General features: G+C 30.8%; 1 protein-coding gene across 1 annotated transcript in view; it reads right to left on the bottom strand.

Annotated features, from left to right (window-relative positions):
- The window catches only part of LOC113374819, a 226363-nt gene that overhangs the window by 159336 nt on the left and 50371 nt on the right, over positions 1–16656 (bottom strand). The window lies entirely within an intron of this gene.

Here is a 16656-nt window from a genome sequence, read left to right on the forward strand (position 1 = left end):
TCGTAGCAAGTTTAATAAAATTAGACAACATAAATTGAGTGTCATCTATCACAAAAAATAATTTTTTAAAACCTTTATCAATTTTATGAATATTTATATCACATTCCTTTATATTATGCCCAATAATTTATATAGGATTTTAAGAGACTTTACACCGATATAAAAATTCTTCATGATTCCATTTTAAGTTTAAAATCTAATATTCTTTTTTTTGTTCATATTTCTGTTTACATAAATGACATACAATTAGAGATAAATAATTACTTATTTATAACTTCTCGTAGGGTAGGTTATAGTAATAGCAAAAAAATAGAATTAAAATTTGTATATATCTTTGTATTTATGTTACGTAGTTATAAAATGTATTAAAACTCTCCTTCGATACTCAGGTTGTTGGGTTATAATTTAACCCTTGTAGCTGTGGACTGTATTGAACACTGATTTGTTTGTATATTGTGTATTTGTTGCAGTTCTTATTACAGTCACTGATTTGTCACAAAGTTAACATTGAAGAAGATTTATTTATTGGTTATTTATTATATATATTGTTTCGCGGGCTTTTCTTTTAGAAGTGAACAACTAGTTCAATTAAAACACTCCGCTACCCCCTCTACCAGGAGTAGCAACCATTCCGTGTAATGCCCTGAAGGTTGTCACCTTCATGGTCAATATAATAAAACGAAAATACGTCCGAACAATCTTGATCTTACAAAGGTTTTTAGCATAATAATAATAATATTAATAATAATAATACGACTAATAATAATAATAATAATAATAATAATAATAATAATAATAGAGTCTGTCTAAAGCAGGTCCATGGATTAGTGGCTATAAATTTTGGCACACTTTAGAAAAAAGAGATGTACGAGTGCAAGTGTGTTTATGTGTGCGGATACAAATTTTCGTCGACGATTTCAGAAATACGGATCAACCGATTTGAAAAATTCAAAAAGCATTCGATTCGCATTGTTGGGGAGACGTGCTAATTAGTTTTACGCAAAGGTAGGTTCAGCTGTTTCGAAAATAGGAGCAAAAGTGCCACAGCGTCCAATTTAAGTGATTCAAAAAACATTTTTTTGGATTGACGAATTTAAGAACTGATTAAATTTTTGGTAAAGCCAGGTCTAGCAGTTTCAGAGATTCAATAAAAAAAGTAAAAAAAACACCATTTGACAGTCTAAAATGATCATTAAACATATGCACATCAAATTATCAGATATTTTTTAGAGATTTTGATAATAAGTTCAAATTTTGTTAACATTTCTATGAATTCCGTACCAATGTTTATCCGTTGGATTGCGACGCGGCGCTCACGCGCTTCTATATTTCGCTTCTAAAAAAGCTACTCAGCACGATTGATTTGAAAGAAAATTCAAGATTGCCAAAAAATTCCAAAAAAAAAAAAAAAAATCCAAAAAATCTATTTCCAAAAATTTCAAAATTCTCAAAAATCTATTTTTTTTTCAAAGTTTTCAAAAAAAAATAAAGCTTTTTTAAAAAAAAAAGGATTTCGGTACAGAAAGTTCCACCAATTTGCGTTAAGGTACGATGCCATGCCCTAAAAAACGATTAATGTGACATAAATGTCGAAAATCCTTCCCCATCATTCAACCTGTTTAGTGTGCAAAGAGCCCAATGATGCATGTTCAATTTATTCCCATTCCGCATCGCACGATTCACTTGGTTACATGCGACCCGGTCGGCTAGTACTTTCATACATCAAAATATATGGCCGAAGTGTCGTGTGCCCGGCTTTTACACAGAACATTGTTGCCTGTTTGTATATAAACGCGTTTTACCTGTTCATTTTACGAATTCATGAAAGAGTGAGGTATGTGTGGTTGTGGATATGTGTTTGCGCACTCTCAGTGACAACACGATGGAAAGAAAAGAAATGTTAGTGTGCCATAAAACACTCAGGAGTAAAGAATCTCAGAACTTGCGGACAATGGAAATTAGAAATGGGCGCTTAAGACTATTTAGAAAGCGCGTCGGGTGACGATCTACTCAAAAGATCGAGGATTGTTCTTATTACAGTTAGATTAATCCTTACACTTACAACCTACTACTACAAGTGTCCTACATCCAACAAAAGCTGCAAGTCTTTGTGAATATTTTTGTTAACTTTCGTAATCTAATTTGGATTTGGAAATGATCTTCACATTTTGAAGATATATGAAATATGATGCATATTTTCATACTCAATTATTTATCTATTGGATAATATGGTAATCGCAAAATATTTTAACTTCCAGTAGGGTAAGTTATTGTAATCGTCCAAAAATCGAAATTGAAAATTTTTACATTTCCCGACGTTTTGAAGGTTTCTGAACATTTTGGCATACCTCAGAAAAAATGGATGTGTGTGTGTATGTATGTATGGATACAAATTTTCGATCACTTTTTCGTGCGCACGGATCAACCGATTTGAATGGTTCAAAAAACATTCGATTCCTATTGATAAGGAGATGTGCTGATTAGTTTTTGGCAAATGCAGGTTCAGCAGTTACGGAGATAAAGAGCAAAGAGTGCAGAAAATAGAAATCGAGTTTTTGAGAGAACGGAGTATCCGATTTGAATGATCAAAAAAACATTCAATTAGTAATGATTGGGAGAAGGGGTTATTAGTTTTTGGCAAAGGAAGGCCCAGTCATTTCGAAGATACGGAGCTAAATATGTAAAAAATTGCAGTTTTTGAGAGAGCTAAGCGTCCGATTTAAATGATTCAAAGAACTTTCTGCTTGACTTAACAAAATAATTGATTTTGGAAAAAAAATTGTTTCAAAAAAAATTTTGTTTTCTCAAAGAAATTTTTTTTTGTATATCGAAAATAATTCAGATTTTAATTTTAATTCTGACTAAAGTTCTAATATACTTTAAACAAATAATTTCAACTTTGCAATTTACTTTATATAATTCTTATGAATATTAGACAATGTTACAATATTTATAACCTATTTGAAAACATTTAATATTTCTCGAACATTTCGTTACGGTACGGGAAATTCCAGCAATTTGCCTTAAGGCTCTATGCCATACACCCCAATAGTTTTTTTAATTATTTATATTATATCTTTATGTTTCAAACATTTCTGAACATTTTGGCATACCTTAGAAAATGTTGATGAATGTAAAACATTCGTCAACGACTTCGGGAACACGAATCAACCGATTTGAATAATTCAAAAAACATTCGATTTCTACTCATAAGGAGACGTGTTGATTAGCTTTTTGGCAAAGGCAGATGGAGGGCGAAAGTGCCAAAAATTCAGTTTTTGAGAGAACATAGTATTGAGTTTTCAGTTTTTGAGAGAACATAGCGCCCGATTTCAATAGTTCTAAAAACAATTTACTTGTATTGACAAAATGAACTCGATAAAATTTTTGGGAAAGCAGGTCTAACGGTTTCGGAGATAGAGTAAAAATAGTAAGAAATACCATTTGGCGGTCAAAAATGATCGTTAAACATATACATATAAAATTATCAGATATTTTATAGAGATTTCATTAGTTTTCAAAAAAATTTAAGGCTTTTATAAGAATTTTGCCTTAAGCCACGATGCCATGCACCACTAGTTTTTATTTTGGTTCACTTATTATATGCTGACATTTATTGTAATGACTGTAAGTGATTAAATAAGAAAGCTCAAATGTTTTCTAAGCAGTCTTGATGTTTCAGTGACCCAGCTGATGGAATTTCTAATATCGTTTTTAAATTGAAACTCTATACATTATGTACCATACTATTTTATGATATTGTTTGAGAAGTAGACAAGCTTGGTGCAACATACAATGATAAAACAAATGTTTTTAAATTGTTTATTAAATTAATCTTTGGAAAATAGGGATACTAGAAAATTACACATGACAATGAGAAGAAGAACCAGAAACAATGGACCATATCTTCTGGAAATACAGAAGCTAGCAGAGACAAAGAAAAATCATGTACCAGAAGCTGCAGCAAAAAGTGTCGGTTTTGCAGTAAATTCGCAAATCTTTATATCTGGAAACAATATTGATGTTTACAAAATTACATATAACTTCGTTTATAATAATAAGATTAACTCTTAAACACATGAAATATAATTAAAATTATGTAATTATGTAATTGGCTTAATGAGAGAAAGATCCATCGCCACTAAAATCCATTGATTTTACAAAAAAAACTTTATTGAATAAATTATAGGAAATTTTGTCTAGTTTAATTTTGTATATATGTAATTATTTTATCGTAACATGTGTCGGAAAAGAGATATCGTTAAAAACTGATTTTTGGCGCAATTTTTTCAATATGCCGGCGAAAACCGCAAAAATTCGAAGTGACAAAGTTGAAATTCGTAAAAATCACATCAAAATCTATAACATCGAATTTTCAAAACTCCCCGAAAACTTTTAAGGCAACAGCTTTTTTTGCACCAAATGACTGGGATTTAGCCCTAAATAAACTAAAAAAATGTCTATTTTATTTCAAATTTCAATTATTTCCTTTACTGTCTCATAGCGTTTCTTTCCAATAAAGCTAAACAAATTTAACTAATACATCCCACAAAACTAACATTGCCTAAAATTCAGCAACAAAAAGTATTTTCCACGATTTCATCTTAATATCAATATTAAACTCCGTTTTTTCTTCTACCAGAAACCTTTCAGACGTCCACGTTCGAGTCTCTTCATGACACAGCGCTCGCTATTATTAATAATATTATTATTACAATTATTGTTTATTTTACGGAGAAAAAAAGGCAAGCCGTGACGTCATAATTCGTGCTTGCTGTGTGCTTTGTAATTATCGTCATTAGAGCTTCTTACGTGTGTAGTGTATGAACTGGCATTTTTTGCGAGCGGTCTCTCTGTACTTTGAGCGGTCACTGACTTGGTTAAATGTTAAATGTGTCTGTGCGCTTAAAAGAATCACTACTGTGCTATTACTAGATCTACCAATTGTTAACTTTTGCAGACAACGGTTACCATGCATATTTCTTTACATCGATTTTTTGTATCATGAATACATCATATTTCATAGCCATATTACCATGTTTATTAAAAACCATATTTTCAGTCAATATCTTTTCCTAATACACCTATTCCTCGTTTTACCCGGTATTCGTTTTACAGGTTTTCGATCTTACACGGTTTCTGAAACATATTTTTTAAACAAAATTTATTAATTGTGCATTTACACAAAAGTACAAGCTCCCTTAGGGGGCGTCCATTAATCACGTGACCGAGTTTTAAAGGATTTTTAGACCCCCCCTCCCTCTTGGTGATCCATTGTGATATTCAAAATTAACCCCCCTCACCCCCATCATCTCCTGTATTTTTAGTTACATGAAAAAACTGTACAATTGTTTTTGTTTTCAGGGTGAGGGAAGGTTTGACAAAATATCACGTGGGGGATGGAGGGGTATAGTAAGATATCATATTTCATCAAATCAAACATTTTCAAAAAAAAAATAAAACATTTCACAGTTTTATCACGTAACTAAAAATACACGTGATGTTTGGTGGGGGAGGGAGGGGGCATTTTGAATATCACCATGTATCACCAAGTGGAAGGGGGGTCCCAAAATCCTTAAAAACTTGCTCTTGTGATTAAGGGGGCGCCAAGTTGTTCGAAGGGGGACGCATACATCTGTTCCCAGAATACTATTTTCGAAAATAACCCAAAATTTTTGAAATGATATTAGCAAATAAACAAAAAATAATTAGTTATTAGGGGCCGTTCAAGTATTACGTAAGCACTATAAGGGGGTGGAGAGGTTATTGATTTGATTATTTTGCTTATTTTGGGTAAGAACTTTTGCTTACTTTTGCTGACAAAGGGGAGGGGGGGTGGTAAATAATTGTAATACATCTGCTTACGTAATACTTGAACGATCCCTTATGCATATTTTTACATAATATTGAGTATTAATTTAGAGTCTGATTTTTTTAAAATAATAAGAGGGGGCACAACATTTTTATTAGAGCAGGGGGGCGCGGAGAAAAAAAGGTTGCAAACCACTTAGTAGTCTATGATGAAAATATGTAGATAAGATGAGAACTCCACGTTTTATGATCAAAACTAAATTTTATATGTGTATAAACTAGTTTGTTTGAAGCAGCATCACTTTTTTTTAAACTTTGTTAGTGTGTATATATAAAAGATGATGCAAATTTATTCAAGTTGAGCAAATGACAGAATTATTTTTCACAAATTCTATAATTTATAAAAAAAAATATAGATAAAAACAAAGAACTAGAAAGCAAAAGAAATGTTATATCTTAACACACCAAAATTTAAATTTTGAACTGTCTTCGTAATAGGTTTTATACTTGTTTTATTATTGAAATAAATTTATATTGTTATAATTTATCAAATGTGCTTGATATTAAATATATTAAACTGTCTAAACGGGCTTTTTTAGTGATATTCGTTTAGCACGGGCTTTTTTAGTGATATTCGTTTAGCACGGGTTTTCCGTATAAGAGTGGATTTTTCGGGTTCCACGGTTTCTTATGGAACCTATCTTCCGTGTAAAGCGCGGGATAGATGAAAAGTTACTTTTGTCGACGTTTCTAGTCATTCTGAATCGTTTGACACCAATGTGAGCCAAAATTTAACCTTTGGTCATTTGGTCTGCAATGATTTAAAAGCCATTTGATAAAATCCGAAAAAGTCAGGGTTGTTTATTTTTGCCAGACTTTTTTTCAGGCTTAGGAACAAAGTGCAAAAAATTCCCACTTTTTAGACAAAAATTCTGAATCGATTTTAAAAATTCAAAACTGTTCAAAAGTTTATAAGTTTAATTGGGCATAATTCTGATTAGTTTTCAGAAAAGATTGGCCGAGCCGTATCTTTGTAATTAGTCCATACTATGCAAGCAACAACACAATTTAAGAAATAATTACAGTGGGATGCCCCAATGTATAAACATATATTTTGATTCAAGATATTTCCCGAATAAAAACTCAAACCTCTGGCATAGAAAATAAATTGTCTAAAGTATCAAAACCATTGGTTATAAAAACATTCAAAACGTATTAAGTAACTTTTGCAAATATTTACCTATTGTTTATTATATATAAGCAATCGTAAACGTATAAGTCATCTACATAAAACTGTATTTTCCTAGTATTTTATTTTCAGCAAACACTTCATTTTATGAGGGCTTAGCGATACATTTCCCATTTGTCAATGCTCATATCATATGTCGAAACTTTTCAATAAAAAAATACAAAATTGCCTTAATTGTTTAACAAATATATAAAAATATTTATAGATGGTGATAGATGGACGCTATGAAAAAGTAAGAAGTTAATGTGTAAAGTTCAATAGTAAAATACAAAATTGTCATTTTTATCCTAACTCTATATTCTTAATTGTAGATTGCACAAGTTAAAATAATTATGCTTAATTAATAAGACGTAAATAGGAATATTGTTTTTTTCTTTTACAGGAGCAATCTGATTTCGAATTACTTCATCCAACGCCCGCCCATGCATGTTTAAACAGTTGTTAAAAAAAAGTTTGAAGTGACATTATCTATGGATTGACATAAGCTGTCATTTTGATATCTGTGAAATAAATGTTTTATCTTAAAGAATTATGTTTACTTTTTATAATCTAAATACTCAAAAGAGATTATACTAATAATAAATGGATGTCATATGAAATATCAGCGAATTTCATTTATTTACTTTATATTATACACGTTAGATAAAATATCATATATCCATCGTGTTGATATGATTTGAATAAACTTTCCCATGTATCTGCAAAACTATATGTTTAGATAAAAATCACTCTGAAAACGTGCTCGAAAAAATATTAAAAACAGAAGAAAGCCTTCATCATTGATTTATTGATATGTAAGCACTTATTTTATATCACTGATATATTTTTGCCCCGTATCTCCGAAGCTGCTAGACCTTCCTTTGTCGAAAACTAATCAGCGCGTCTCCCCATCAATTGGAATCGAATGTTTTTGTAAAAGTAAAATTGCCTTTTAATTCCTAATTATAAAAATGTCTTTTTACCTATTTTTCTAAATTTTCTTATCTTTATTACCCTTAAATTTTTTTATCCCATAGAACGGGTAAAAGGAGACAGTCATAGGCAAACAGATTCAATGCCTTACTTTTAATTTTAAAGCAATTTTAAAAAATAATAGCTGAATTATTTAGGCAATACGAAACAAAATTTTTCTGGTATTTCGTCAAAATATCGATCAGCATAGTTGGAATAACTAATAATTTAATTTATCTCCTGTAAAATTGCTTTTTTAACTTTATTAACTTCCCGTAGGGCAAGTTATAGTAATCGCAAAAAAATCGAAAATGAAAATTTTTATATATCTTTACGTTTCAAAGGTTTCTGAATATTTTGGCATACCTTAGAAAAAATGGATGTATGTGTGTGTGTGTGTGTATGTGTATGTGTGTGTATGTGTGTGCGTGTGTGTGTGCGGATACAAATTTTCGTCGACGATTTCGGGAACACCGATCAACCGATTTAAATAACTCAAAAAACATTCGATTCGTATTGATAAGGAGACGTGCTGATTAGTTTTTGGCAAAAGCAGGTCCAGCCGTTTCGAAGATACGGGGCAAAAAGTGCCAAAAATGGTAACTCAGTTTTTAAGAGAACGGAGCGTCCGATTTTAATAATTCAAAAAACATTTTACTTGTATAAGATGAAGAATTGATCAAATTTTGATGAAGGCAGGTCTAGCGGTTTCGGAGATCTAGTAAAAAAAGTAAAAAAAAATGCCATTCGGCGGTCAAAAATGATCATTCATGCACATCAAATTATCAGATATTTTATAGAGATTTTAACAATAAGTATAAATTTTGTTTACATTCATATGGGTTCCGTATCAATGTTCATCCGTTAGACGGCGACGCGACCCGGCGCTTACGCGCTTTGACATTCCGTCTCTATGCAGTTAAAGCAGTACGATTGCTTTGAAAAAATGTTCAGAATTTCCAAAATATGTCAAAACAAAGAAAACATTTTTTTTTTCAAAAAAAGTAATTTTTTGTCAAATTTATAGTTTCTCAAAAATCTAATTTTTTCGAAGTAAATTTGTTTAAAAAATGTTAATCGTTTTAAAAAAAAAAAAAAATTTGGTACGGAAAGTATCAGCAATTTGCCTTAAGGCACGATGCCATGCGCCCCACTAGTTTACTATTTTTTATTGTTTACACCTTTGTCAGGGCGAAGGTTCAGTTGGTTCTTTTTACCCCACCCATAAGTAAGCTTATATGGAGGTAATAAAAAAAACTGGTAAATCAAACTTGTAAGTAACAATACATCTTATAGATCATTAAATAACGTATACTTTTAAATTATATTGATGTCTCGTAAACTAAACAACAGTGCTCACAACCAAAAAAAATGAAAATGAAAGAAAATACTTTTGTTATAGACGTTGTAAAAATCACGTAGATGGCTGGTGACACATCTTTTAACCTCTTCTTTCAAAAATTGTTAAAAAAATCCCAACTTTACTGTGGACTTCTTAGTCCCGCTTTACCCTATTACACATATAATTGTTCAGAGACTTGTATGATGCTTGCTCGTGTAAGATGTATGCTATTTTATAGTCTATTTAAAAACATCAGCAATCCGAAATGAGGCCGATAAGCGAAAACAATAGGGCGATAAAAAGGAATAGAAGGAATAACATATAAAAAGTTAATTTGAAACCAGAGAGTACAAACAGAACGTCTAAACGTGCACGTTGTTCGTATATTCCGAATATCGGAAACAATGGAAGTACTCAACAGAGTGGTGATACATTATGCAAAGCGAAAAATCCAAGTTTGCTTTGTTGCGCGTGATTTCTGAGCCCGTAGGCAAAGCAGATGAAAACTTCAACTTGCCGCACACAAAGGGAATAAAAATTCTTCAACGTTCGGAAAGCCGATTATTTACTATATATGTTGTTCAATATCGAAATAGCCGGATATATTTGTAACTAGTGGTGCATGGCATCGTGCCTTAAGGCAAATTGCTGGAACTTTCCATACCAAAAACTATTTTTTTTAAATAAAGATTAAATTTAAAAAAATGAGAATTCTGAAAGAGTTAAAATTTTTGAAAAAAAAAATTATGTAGAAAAAAAAACTTATTGAAAAAAAAAGTTTTCTTTATTTTGAAATATTTTAGAAATTTTGAACTTTTTTTCAAAGCAATCGCACTGCTTTATCTGCATAGAGACGCGTCGCCGTCTAACAGACAAACGATGTTACGGAACCCATAGTGAACAAAATTGATACACATTATTAAAATCTCCATAAACTATCTGATGATAATTTAATGTGCATATGTCTAACGACCATTTTTGGCCGCCAAATGGCATTTTTTTTACTTTTTTTACTGGATCTCCGAAACCGCTAGACCTGCCTTCCCAAAAATTCAATCAGTTCGTCATCTCGTCAGTACAAGTAAAATGTTTTTGAATCAACTGAATTACCATTTTTGGCACTTTTTGCCCCGTATCTTCGAAACGGCTGGACCTGCCTACGCCAGAAACTAACCAGAATGTCTTCCCATCAATAGAAATTGAATGTTTTTTGAATAATCCCAATCGGTTGATCTGTGCTCTCGAAATCGTCGACGAGAATTTGTAACGGCACATAACACACACATACATCCATTTTTAAAATTACTATAACTTATCCTACGAGATGTTAATGCAGTGGTTTCTAAGCATTTTTCCATTGCACCCCTCCCCCCCCCCATAAACTTTTGCAACAATTTAAGTTTATGAATACTCAACTGATATTATCAGACTACATTTAATACAATTAATATGCAATATTATGTAACAATATGCATAAAAACTAATTATTTTTTTATTTTTTTTTATTTAACGTCATTTGAAAAATTTTGGGTTATATTCGAAAATAGTATTCTGGAAACGGATGTACGCGCCCCCATTAAAACAGTCTGACGCTCCCCACAGGTTGGAAACCGCTGAGTTAATGATTGCGTTCTAGTGCATTAATAGTCGTAGCTATTGAAAAACTTATATTTGACAAAATAAAAAATCTAAAATATAATCATATACAAAATGGGCTATTTAACTAGTGTTCGGACGTCTTTTCGTTTTATTATATTGGCCATGAAGGTGACAAACTTCACGGCATTAAGCTTTACACGGTAGTGGGGGTAGCGGAGTATTTTAATTGAACTAGTTGTTCACTTCAAAAAGAAAAGTCTGCTTAACAACATGTAAATAACCAATAAAAATAAATATATCTTCTTTCATTATAACTTAGTAACAAATCAGTGATTGTAATTAGAACTGCAACAAATACATAATATACAAACAAATAAGTGTTTAATACAGTCCACAGCTACAAGGGTTAAATTATAAACCAACAACCTGAATTATCGAAGGAGAGTTTTAAGAAGTTTTATAACTACGTAATATAAAATACAACTAGTTATCTATGATTGACGAATATCGTCACAATGAAGTTTTTGTGTATTTACGAGTATACTCGTCATGCGTATAAATTTTTGATCGTTGGCTATTTATGAAAAAAAAAACTAAACATATTTTCAAATTTCAAGATATTTAGAATATTTTGAGGCTATGCCGCTATAACAGAAATAGTTGTAAAAGGCATTTTATCTCAAAATTTTACATCGATGCTGGCAACACAAAATTGAGCTAAAGTTCAGTGGTTTGCAATCTGTAGGGCGCGGCCTTTGTAGGGAAGGAGGCGACAGCTGATCCCAAACTATTATTTTCGAATGTAAACCAAAAATGTCTAAATGATATTAAAAAAATTAATAAATAAATAATTATTTTTACATAATATTATATATTGCATTAATTTGTAGCCTGATAAATTCAGATCAGATCAGTTGATTATTTATGAAATTAAATTGATAGAAAAATTAAGAGGGCGCAAAAATTTGAAAAAAAAAATAGGATCGCAGTATGAACGGGTTGGAAACCACTGGGATAAGTAATATGAAATACGTCGTTTTTAAATGTTTTCATATCTTTATCCCGTTGAAGAAAAATTGCATCTAAAATCCATTTTACAATTACCATTTTATACAATTTCTATCGATATAGAATACAAAAGAAATATGAAGCTTCTCATATATCATTTAATGTCTTGATAACACTATTTTTATTTTCGTTTCGATTTCCGTGCATGCGTCAGTAAGAAATACATTTTCAATTTGAGAATAAGAATAACCTTTTTGCGACGTAGAAACCAATTTCCAATATATATTTACGTTTCTACACAATAAAAATTTGTAAAAATATTTCACGTTTTTATCATATTTATAGAGAATATAATATGATCTATATTTTACGTAATACCTTTACATAATCCTAAGTTACGAGAAAAATTTGTTATTCAAATACAGCACAGTGTTAGTTTTTTCTGCATAAATATTTTTTTCGAATTTTACGACATATTTTTATGTCTTTTGATATCGTATCGTCGTGCATGTGATATCGGTTATCTGATATCTGTCAGGAGAACCGTAAATAATATAAAATCTGGTATTTATCCAAATAGCAAAATGTCACAAGCTTATGGAAGATATATTATTGAAAATCCTGACATAGACCTGCAATGGAGCTTACATACTATTCAGATCGATGTTACATGCTATTTGCAAGGGATTAAGGTCGAACCAATGTTTCAAATACACGTTAAAACTTTGCAGTTAATCCTTAATTGATGAATAAATTAATTGAAGTTTAATTAGTCTACAATCATTATGCAAACGCGTGCAGAAGTAATATAAAACTTAAAATTAGTGACAAAGTTTTCATTATGTTAATAATATATAAAAATTACATTCTAGAATTAATATTACGTGGGTGTAAGATATCAGGTGTATTTATTTTTTACCTGAAATAAAAAAAAAAAAAACAATTTAAAAAAATCCAAAAAATTACCATTTATGTAGATGACTACACGTGATGTTCAGTAGCGCAGGGTGAGTAGTTTGAAATATCACAAAGGACGGAGGAGTTCAAAAATCCTTAAAAATCGATAAAATGTGCATACTAAAATGTACAAACTAAAAATGTTTAGTTTGTAGATTTTTAACATTTTGCGGGGTAAAAGCCATCGTTTTCGGCAAAGGCAGGTCTACCTGTTAAGAGGATACGGGGCAAAAAACAATTCACTTTTGGAGAGAAGGTCCGATTTGAATGATTCAAAAAACATTTCACTTGCACAACAGAATGAAAAATTGATTAAATTTTTAGGAAAACAGGTCGAACGGCGTCAGAATTGCGGGTCAAAAATTATCATTAGACATATGCACTTTAAATTATCGGATATTTTATAGAGATTTTAATAATAAGTATAATGTGTGATTTCATTCCTATAGGTTGCGTATCAAGATTTATAATATTAACGCTTTCCATTCGGATACTACCGCGCCGGCGGCAAATTACATACAAATTTCGCAATTCGCGAGTGGAAAGGGTCAAAAGCTAACTTATACAGTTCAAACTAATGCCCTCGGCATTTTCAAGATTATTGATCAACCGACTTGAATGGGTTTCAACAAGAAGAATTACAACTTTCAAGAAAATTTAATATTAAAAAAAATCAATTTTTTAAAATACATTTTTTTTGTTATTATTTTTGAACAGCAATCAGAACCTAATAGTCCTACAAGCTGTTGTGCTGATTTTGACTTAATACTAGTCTGTTTGACAGATGGCAACTTAATCAGTTGTCACATCTTTGTATATTATTACAATTTATGTAATTTATTTTCTCTTGGAAAGATATTGTTATCTATATTTCCAAGTAAAAATCGTTGTCACTGCTGCCTGATAACAGGCTGCTCGAAGTGGGTATGGAACCTGGGACCTCTGAAACAAGTCCCGTTGCTCCTAACCGCCCTTTAAAATACATAAGTCGAATTTTTCAAAAATTTCAAAATTATTCAAAAATCTATTTTTTTTTTCAAAATTTCCGAAAAATGTTAAAGATTTAAAACAATTAAAAATACGGTACGGAAAATTCCAGCAATTTGCCTTGAGGCATGATGCTAGTTATACTTTAGAGATATATTTTGTGAAATATAAATCTTTCAATAGTTGTGACAAATGTACTAAAACGCAAAAATATTTTCTTTAAGTTAAGAGACTGCAAAAGTAGAGATCCGTACAGCTTTGGCTACAAACTACGCAACGTTATTAAATTCAATTGATCACTTTAGGCATTACACTGATAATATGCAAATAAATTAATCTTTCATGAATTTATTTATTTTATTTGTATGTGATTTATCTTGTCAATGTGATTAAATGTGATTTCTAACCAGTTTGGAACAAAATAGAATTAGCGGGCGGATTGTGTCTCAACTCTCGGCTCGGCTCGGTTCGAATAATCTGTGCGCGCGCCTGTCGGGAGTTCGGGACGGACGACGGATGAGAGTCCCGCTGTTCTTTTGAGCTCGGCCTTACGTTTATCGCAACCTGTTTCGTGCAAAAGAGGGACTATTCTCGAAAGTGTTCAACTTGTGGATCAAATATCATATTAATATAGATAGCAATATGTTTCCAAGTGAAAATAGTCCTTGCCCGGCTTTGCTGCACCAATAAAATGTCAGCTCTATTAGATTAATTTAATAACATAAAATCATCAAATATGAATGGATTAACCATTGTGTTACCATCTAAAAGTACGAAGTAAGGAGAAGTTTCAGCCCAACAGCTCATAGGACGTAAGGTTCTGATTGCTGTTCAAAAATAATAAAAAAATATCATATTAATTTATACATATTTAGTGGTAGGGTAGAGCGGAGCTTAAAGGTCCGCGGGTAAAAAGATATACCACCGATATCTCAAAAACCAGTAAAGTTAAAAATTATTTAACTATACAGTAGAAAGTCGAATCACCGGACTAATTTCATAACATTACTGAATTTTCACAATTTGATTTCAATAACTATTTTCTTGCATAATCCTTATCCTTTACCTATGTAGTCTGACCATTTGATCGCCTGTACAACCATGTTTTTTTTTGCTATTTTATTAATTTAATTTTTTTACGGTTTTAAATGAGTATAACTTCCACCTTGTGCAAGAATTTTGAGCTTGACTCGTGGTCAAATAGACTTTAATATGACGAACTTGATGATGAACATTGTATTTAATGTTCGAATGCTTTTTTTCAGCTCTTTTTTTCAGTAAGCGAAATTCGTGCAGCTACTATGATTATTATAAAATTACTATCCTTTTAATATTAATTATGAATAAGCTTGACAAGAGCCTGAAATAATATCTATTATTATTGACTACGGTTTGCTTATAAATAAATAATTGATAAAAAATGTCCATAGTCATTCAGATAATCGAAAATCCGGATAATCTAATGTATTAAGAACTTCGTTGTGTTTAATAAAAATAACAAATATATAGATAGATATCAACGAAAATCAATGTCTATTAAGAAATTAACGCTTACTTATGTATGTACATACATATTTTCTTATTGTTAGATTAAACGTTAATCATGAAATAAAATATTTAGGCACGTATGTACGAATAATAAATAATAATTTGTTTACAATATGTATTTAGTGATTTGCATTTGGTAATCGTAAAATAAGTGGGTAATAAGTTTAATTTGGTATGATTTGGTTTGCATAAATTCGATTTGTAGGTATGTACATACATATAAATTGATTGCGGTTGATAATTCTACTGTATTTGAAAGCAGAGGGAAAAAGATGTATAACCAGCCATTATCTTTGTTCTTACGACGTTGCTATTGGAATATGGAATATGGCAATGTTATAAAATCTATAACAAATGTATCGTCTTTCGTTGCTATGAAGATGTTCTTTCGTTATGAGCACTGTTGTTTAGTTTACGAGACCTTAATAAACTTTTCAAGTATACGTTATTTAATTGTTTTATAAGATGTCTTATTAATTTTAAGTTAGATGCAACCTTATGGAAGGTTACATATAGATATGAAAAAAGGAGTAACTGAACCTTTAGCCGGGTAAATGTGTAAACAATAAAAAAAATGTAAATAAAACGTTGAACAAGTTAAAAGAAGCAATTTTAAAAGAAAAAAATAAATAGTTATTCCAACTCTGCTGATGAATATTTCTGACGAAATACCAGATAAACGTTATATACAGTTTTACCTCTGTACAAAATGTAACCGTTAAATTTATATATAATGAAGAATGAAGAATAATGTAGCTATTATTTCGTAAAATCTCTTTAATATTGTCAATATAAGGAGGATAAACAGAACCAGGTGACATAATTTTGAAAAACAGCAAAAAAACATTTCCACAAATTGTGGAATCAGTAAAACTCCCAGCTAATTGATCATTATGATCATAATGATCAATTAGCTGGGAGTTTTACTGAACATAGTCAGATAGTTATTTGTTTGATAGGTGTTATTCGTTGTGATATAATTGTTTTTTATAATATTTTTAATATAATTGCCCGAAGTCAAATTGGACCTTTGTGCCCCGCCCGACCCTACTTCAGTTTTTATATCACTGTAATAAAAAATGCATTATTCACAGTAATAATGATGAATTGACAAATTCTCAGTGAAAATGCTCATAAAATCATTCTTCCTTTAAAAGGGATTTATAGACGAATAAAAACTAATAAAATAAATATATTCGTGAAG

The sequence above is a fragment of the Ctenocephalides felis genome, unplaced genomic scaffold (genome assembly GCF_003426905.1).
Source record: "Ctenocephalides felis isolate EL2017-DRISC unplaced genomic scaffold, ASM342690v1 CF-g0.4_SCAFFOLD_01886, whole genome shotgun sequence".
In the NCBI taxonomy this organism is placed as follows: Eukaryota; Metazoa; Arthropoda; class Insecta; order Siphonaptera; family Pulicidae; genus Ctenocephalides; species Ctenocephalides felis.